The sequence below is a fragment of the Lagenorhynchus albirostris genome, chromosome 4, assembly GCF_949774975.1.
Source record: "Lagenorhynchus albirostris chromosome 4, mLagAlb1.1, whole genome shotgun sequence".
NCBI classification, from domain to species: domain Eukaryota; kingdom Metazoa; phylum Chordata; class Mammalia; order Artiodactyla; family Delphinidae; genus Lagenorhynchus; species Lagenorhynchus albirostris.
The window spans coordinates 131,816,280-131,824,617 of NC_083098.1; the positions used below are offsets into that span (position 1 = coordinate 131,816,280).

The 8,338-nt window shown below is 36.2% G+C and overlaps 1 pseudogene; it reads right to left on the reverse strand.

The window, feature by feature from the left end:
• Window positions 1–4,285: 4,285 nt before the first annotated feature.
• Window positions 4,286–5,154, reverse strand: LOC132519140 (AKT-interacting protein-like; annotated as a pseudogene).
• Between the last annotated feature and the right edge of the window lie 3,184 nt (window positions 5,155–8,338).

Here is an 8,338-nt window from a genome sequence, read left to right on the forward strand (position 1 = left end):
GAAGATTTTATTTTATATGGCTGAGTAATATTTCATTGTGTATATATATATATATATATATATATATATATACCACATTTTCTTTATTAATTTGTCTATAGATGGACACTTTGCTTCCATATTATGGCTTTTGTAAATAATGCTGCAGTGAGCTTTGGAGTGCATATTGAATTAGTGTTTTTTTTTTCTTCTGGTAAATATCAATAAGTGCAATTATTGGATCACATGGTAGCTCTATTTTTAATCTTTTTTTTTTTTTGCAGTACGCAGGCCTCTCACTGTTGTGGCCTCTCCCATTGCGGAGCACAGGCTCCAGACGTGCAGGCTCAGCGGCCATGGCTCACGGGCCCAGCTGCTCCGCAGCATGTGGGATCTTCCTGGACCGGGGCACAAACCCATGTCCCCTGCATCGGCAGGCAGACTCTCAACCACTGCGCCACCAGGGAAGCCTTATTTTTAATCTTTTGAGGAACCTCTATTCTGTTTTCCATAGTAGCTGTACCAATTTACATACCTCCACAACAGTGCACAGGGTTCCCTTTTCTCCACATACTTGCCAACACTTATTTCTTGTCTTTTTGATGGTAGCCATTCTGACAGGTATGAGGTGGTATCTCATTGTGGTTTTGATTTGTATTTCCCTGATGAATAGTGATGTTGAGCATCTTTTAATGTGTCTTTTGGCCCTCTATACGTCTTTAGAAAAATGTCTATCCAGGTGCTCTGCCCATTTTTAAATTGTGTTATTTGGGTTTTTTTCTTTTTTTGATGTCGAGTTTATGGGATTCTTTGTATATTCTGAATATTAACCCCTTTTCATAAGGTTTCTTAAGATGGAAACTTAGATTATTGATTTTATATCTTCTAGTACATGCATTTAATGTTACATTATTTGTTGTATAATGCTATATAAGTTTTCCTCTAAACACTGGTTTTATTGCAGCCCACAGATTTTGATGTTATATTTTCATTTTCATTGATTTCAAAATATTTTAAATTTTTCTTGAAACACTGCTTTGACCCAAGTTATTTCAAAGTGTGTTGTTTAATTTTCAAATATTTTAGGATTTTCCAGCTATCTTTCTTTTTTTTATTTCAAGTTTAATTCCATTATGGTATGAGAACATATTTTGCATGACTCCCATTCTTTTAAATTCATTAAGGTGGGGCTTCCCTGGTGGCCCAGTGGTTGAGAGTCTGCCTGCCGATACAGGGGACACGAGTTCGTGTCCTGGTTGGGGAAGATCCCACATGCCGCGGAGTGGCTGGGCCCATGAGCCATGGCCGCTGAGTCTGCGCGTCCGGAGCCTGTGCTGCGCAACGGGAGAGGCCACAAGAGTAAGAGGCCCGCGTACCGGGAAAAAAAAAAAATTCAATAAGGTGTGTTTTATGACCACTTATATGGTCTACTTTAGCAAATGCCATTTGACCTTGAGAAGAAGTCATTGGAGAAAATTAGATCAAGCTGATTGATAGTGTTGTTCAGGTGAATTATATCCTTAATGGTTTTATGCTTCCTTTGTCTATCGATTACTAAAAGAGGAGAGTTGAAGTCTCTAGCTACAATAGTTGTCTGTCTATTGTTCCTTTCAGGTCTATCATTTGCTTCTTCACGTATTTGGATGCTTTGTTGGTAAGTACACACATGTTTAGGATTGTTATATCTTCTTGGAGAATCAATCCCCCTATTATTATGTAATGCCCCTCATTATCCCTGATAATCTTCCTTGTCCTGAGGTCTATTGTCTCTGAAATTAATATAGCTACTCTAGTTTTCTTTTAATTAGTGTTAAAAATGTTATACTTTCTCCATCCTTTAATTTTAACTTTTCTGAGTCTTTATATTTACAATGGGTTTCCTATAGACAACATATGGTTTTATTCTGTCAATCTTTCTCTTAAGTGGTGCATTTAGACCATTATCATTTAAATGATAATTGATATAGTTGGACTAATATCTCCCATATATGTAACTTTTTAATATTTCTTGTACTTATTCTTTGTTTCCATTTCCCCCCCCCTTTTTTCTGCTTTCTATGGCTTTCATTGAGCATTTTATATAATTTGAATATTGTCTCCTCTCTTAGCATATCAATTATACTACTATAAAGTTGTTTAATGGTTCCTTTAGAGCTTGAAATAAACATTTTAAATTAATCCAAGTCACTGTCAAGTAACACTTCATCTGTAACACAGGTTTCTTAGAGTGTATTCCCCATCCCTCTGTCCTTTCCTTATAACATTTCTGTCACTCATTTCACTTATCCATATGCTATAATCACCCAATACATTGTTATTATTCTTAACAGTTATATTTTATATCTATTAAAATAAGAAAATTAAAATATTTTATTTTTATTCATTTGTTCCTTCTCTAACCTTCTTCCTTATTTATGTAGATCTGAGTTTTCTGACTTACATCATTTCCTTTCTCTCCAATTCACTTCTTTTAATATTTCCTTCAGGATGAGTCTGCTGGGGATGAATTCTCTAAGTTTGTGTGTGTGTATGTGTGTGTGTGTGTGTGTGTGTGTGTCTATGCACAAGAGCGAGATAAACAGTCTTAATAGCCTTTTGAAGGACATTCTTCTGAAGGGTAATTTCACTGGGCGTAGAATTCTAGGTGCTTTTTTTTCTTTCAATACTTTAAATATCTCACTCTGCTCTTCTTGTTTGCATCATTTCTGATGTGAAGCCCACTGTAATTCTTATTTTTTTTCCTCTGTAGGTAAGGTGTTTCCCTTCCTTCCCTTTGACTTCTTCACAGATTTTTGTCTTTGTCTTTGGTCTTCTGTAGTGTGAATATGATATGTCCAGGTGTAGTTTTTATGAGTTTGTTTGTTTTGCATTTATCCTGTGTTATTCTCTGAGCTCCCTGGATCTGTAGTTTGGTGTTTGCTATTAATTTTGGAAACATTTTGTCCCTTATTACTTAATATTTCTTCTGCTCCATATTCTCTTTCTTCTTGTTCTGGCAATCCTAATACATATATGTTACTTTTCAAAATGTCCCAAGTTCATGGAGTTTCTATTCTTTTTTTAAAAAAATTCTCTTTACCCTTTGCATTCCATTTTGGGAAGTTTCTATTGGTCTACCTTCAAACTCACTGAATCCTGCCTCAGCTGTGTCTATACGGATGAGATGTTTAAAGGCATTCTCCATTTCTGTTGCAGTGTTTTTAATACTTAGCATTTCCTTTTCATACATTCTTAGAGTTTCCACCTGCCTGCTTACGTTAGCTATCTATTCTTGGATATTGTCTTTTTTTTCAATTGAAGCACTTATATAATTCACAGTTATTTTAAATTCTTTTTTTTAATAATTCCAAAATTTGTGTCATGTCCAAGTCTGGTACTGATGCTTGCTTTGTCTCTTCAGATATTATTTTTCCTGCCTTTCGGTATGCTTTGTAGTTTTTTGTTGAATGCCAGTGATGTTGTATTGGTGAATAAGTATTGAGGGAAATAGGCTTTTAGTGTGAGGATTTATGCTAATCTGAATACGAGTTGGGCCTAATTAATGTTTGCCGTAGCTGTTGGTGCCAGTGGCTTCATATTCCTCTGGGGTCCTGATTTTTGTCCCTCTTCCTCATTGTGGGCTTCCCTCAGTACTCCCTCCTCAGGGTAGGTCTGCATCTTGCAGCTCTGTCAGCTGTATTACACTGTCATTTTCCTGGAATCCAATGTGTGGTGCAGAAGACCAATACTGTCATCTTATGATTCAATCTCAGTCTTTTAATGTGCCTGAAACTCTGGGCTAAAACACTGACTGGTATTTCCACAGTAACTGTTTAGCTTCCCTCCACCCTCTAGGCTAGGCAGGAAGGTGAGAGTGATCTGGGTCAGGCAGCATTCCCTTCTGCTGCCTGGGATAAGGCTCTGGGTAAAATTTTTCCCCTTGAAAAGTAGGTCTTTGTTATGGAGAATCCTCTGGACATATTACACAATGATTACTCATATCCCCTCCTCCAGCCAGAATCACAAGGTTAGAGAATTTGTATGTGCAGTAGGAAAACCCAGGGAGGGTGCCCCTGGAGCTAAAACCTGTGAAGGTATGGGGGTCGTCACAGCCCTTATGGGCTTTTCCCTCTCATTCTAGTCCACACTCAGCCTCCAGCAATTCATCAAAATGATTGTTTAAGTATCCCTACCAGTTTATGGCTCCAACAGCTTCTGCTCCAGGTAAGCCGATCTCATCTGTGACTCTCTGAATTTGCTTGTCTCTACAGATTTCAGGGTAACAAGTTTCCTTATAATCTCAGGTCTCTGATGAGTCCAAGAAAAGTCACTGATTTTCTGTTTCTTCTTCCTCTTCTTGCAGGCACAGGAATGACAGTTTACAAGTTCTTTGCACATTGGAGTTTAAACACTGGAATTCTGTAACCTGAAGACTTTTATTGTGGTGTTCATCAAGTTTCTTTTTATGAGATAGCATCTTCTCTATGAGTTCATCACATACAGACGGATTTCATGGAGAAAAACTAATTACATAGGGTCTTTTAATTTATGTTTATCAAACAAACACACAGTGTACACTCTAATACTGTTGAGCATTTTTCTTTCATAAAGCTAACTATCTTTTTATACAGTACTGCAGCCTTTGGTTTTAGGAGGCTTGCTGTTTCAGCTCTCCATGGACACATAAATACTTAACAACTATGTTTATGGTTCCACCTGCATTTTGCAAATGCTCTCTGAATATCTAGTTGACCTAAGTTGGGATCAGCTAGTGGGTGAAAGATAGAAATATCAAACCCCCATGGACAGTCACCCTCTGGAGAATTATCAGTGATAATCACTATAGACTTAAATGTGTCATCTTGATAAAGTCATTGCCATATGAATGCTACTCTGAACCACAGTAATGAAGAGCTATAAGATGGCTACTCATAGACACCAAGTAACTTCTGCTTTACAACCAAGAAGAGAATACTTCAAGAAGAGAATATTCCAGAGAGAAGGGTCTGTAAGAAACATGGGTGCCATTTGTTTATTGCTGGGGCAGGAGATACAGTCTTAGTTATGAGGAAAGCAATTTGAAATTAGAAGGCAGCTGTATTTTTGAGCTGTACATGGTGTTCTGGTTTGTAGGTCCCCTGTGAAAATATTCTCCTGACCACCAGATCTTTTGCACACAGTGCTTGTAGACATGCTCCAGAAAATGGTTCATAACGTGTATTTCAAACAAAGAAATGAAATGATCTGTGTCACCAATTTAATTCATGCTTGGCATACATTTTCTAGTTGACCTGTGGCATCCTTCATCTCGATGACTTCAATACAGTGCTCTCTGCACTTGACTCTCCAGGCCCAACAGCGTATCTGGCCACAGTGCAAGCCTGCCGCTGCCCACTCCCCTACCCACCATTCCATCCTATATGAATTATTTTTAACTAAGAAAGTTATTAAGAAGAATGGCCCAAATCAGGAGAGGTGCATATTGAATTCATCAACAGATACACAGCAGGATGCTGTAATTAAGGCTTCACTTGGAGCCTAAACTCTGTGTTGTAATCTTGAAATCAATATCAGTTCTACCACCCATTTTCTAGTCTGAAATAATAATAGTTATAAATATCAATACACTGTGAACTCTAAAGTGCTATGCAAACCTAACATATTATCTCCTTCCAGTGCTATATTACTTAAAAATTACAATAGAGTTCTTTTTCCTCAAATGTTTTAATTAGAAAAAAAATATTTCTCATAATATAAGGGCAGCAAGAAGGATTTTAATGAATTTAAACCATGAAATATAGCCACTACTTTATAATTTTTGTTCTCATGGAGTGTGGTCAGCAGACTCTAAGGTGGCCCCCATCATCATGCTGCTGGTGTTCATGCCTTGTCTGATACCCTCCCCTCCAGTGTATGTGGGACTTATGAATTGCTTCTAACCAACAGAATATGCCGAAGGTGACATGATGTACTAGATTATGTGTATATATTACAAAAGATTGTAACTCATCTTGCTAAGAGACTCTTTCTTTTGCGGGACTTGAAGATGCAAGCTGCCATGTTGTGAGCTGCCATGTGGAGAACAGCATGTGGCAAGGAGCCGAGGGTAGGCTCCAGCTCAGAGCAAGCAGGAAACTGAGGTCCTCAGTCTGGAAAACTGAAAGGAACTGAATTCTGCCAATAACACTGTGAGTTAGGAAGCTGATTCCTCCCCAGTCGAGCAACTTGGCCAACACCTCGATTGCAATTTTGAAAGACCCTGAAGCGGAGGACTCAGCTAAACTGTGCCCAGACTCCTGACCCAGAAAAACTCTGAGGAAATACATGTGTGCTGTTTTAAGCCACTAAGTTTATAGTATCATTGTTAAGCAGCAATAGATAACTAATACACTGAGTTTTACCATGTTCTTTTTAAAGACTGAACATAACTCCTGTGATTGATTTTCTTCATTTGCTCCAAATGAGCACTCCTGTTGAATTTTGCCATATGAATAGGAAAAATAGCTAATATTTATTGAACTCTTCCTTGCATTTAGTACTTTACAGACATTATCTCATTGATTCTATTTTCAATATTTTCCAGCATGGAAGATACCGCTCTCTATCATCATTCATTAAATCAATCAATCAATCTGAAAATCACAATGTACCTCCAGGACAGATAGAAAAGAAAGCACTTAATTCTAAGAGATATCTGGTGGACTGTAAGGATTAGGATTCACTGAGAACAAAACCGAACTATTAATAATACAGAACGTTGCAAACAAGCAAAATTATCTCAAACTTTGCCAAAATTATTAAAGAAATAAATAATTGGCAATGAACTGGTATGGCATTTAGATCATCTTATTCAATCTTCTTAATAGCATCAATTTAATGTCTTGAGTTATGAAATTATATGATAAACGCAATCATCAAAAAGGGCTGAAAAACAGAGACAAATTTACCATTTGCAAGCAGTAGTCTTCAATGAGGCAGTAATCATAATGCACCTTCCAACAGGCAAAGATGAAACACAAGTTATCAAAGCAAAGATGCTTATTTCAAATCATAGTATTTTTTTAAAAGAAAATTCTTTAAAAAAGAAAAAAACATGTCACAGACTCACTGGGGATCAGAAAGAGTTTGGACTACTGCCTTAACATGATTGATGTAAACTTCTTACTACCAATCTCCTGACTCAAAAGCAACAAAACATTTTTTACAAAATATGGTTCAAATTCAATATATAGATTCCCCAAAATAACTAGTGATAGGACTATAGAGTAGTATTTTGGTTGCAGTATAGTAATTCAGGACGTATGTGGTTTTACCGCAAGTATTAACATGACAGTGGAATTTCTTTAAATGTATTTTCAAAAAGTTGGAGCCAACAAAACTTTTAGATTTTCTGAAATATTTGTCTGTGTGTTGCTATGACTACTTATGTAGGCTCTGTTTCAACTTTATATGGGTTATTGTTTCCTTTGAACTAAATTTTTGAACAAATTGTTCCATCTGAATCTACTCCATTGAACTTATTCAAATTCATTTAAAAATAAACACACTATTAGTATTGTCTTTCACACAACCATATTATAATATTTGACTTTACCCATAAATATTTCAATATATTTATTTTATATTATTTTTATTTTTTGTTCCAAGGTTTTTAGAAATTTATGATAATTCTTGAAATTCTATACATATAACTATGCAATGCTGTTTTGAAATGAATAAAACTGTTTCTCTTCCATGAAAATTAAAATTATATTTTCAACTTTCCCTCAGTATAGGTATGATTAACAGTATTTAACTTTTATCTAGAACTTTTTCTAATTAAATTGAGGTATGTCTCTTGCTCGGATAGATGATAATCAACTTACAGTTACCACGTGAGCTGATTTCTCTCATTTTACAAATGGAGAAGTCAATTGTGGAATGCTGAAATGACTTACAGTTGACCCTGTAGAGAGGAAGAAGCAGAGTCAGTAGGATTGGATCCAGTGATTGTCAGATTCTAAAACTGATCTTCCTTGAAGAGCAAAAATTAAGTCTTAACCACAATAATATCCTATCTGTGATTGTCTGTTATTTTAGCTGAACATTGTTTTGTAAATATTAAACTGTCACTTTTGTTTGTTCTTTCAGAAACCTCTCCTTGGTATAACCATACAAAGTATTTGAACTGAAAAGTAGTTCATTTTTCTATGCTTTGCTTGTTTCTTTTGTGTTTACTATTTCCTTGAGTCTTGTTGTAAGTTCATGAGTAGGGTGGAGAGGAAGGGGTTAATATGTCTGCCACTCTGAAATTACTACCCACAACCGAAATCACAGCTTAGTTTCTCTCAAAACACATGTTTGCCATTTTTAATCACAGACTCAGTGATTAAGAATGGAA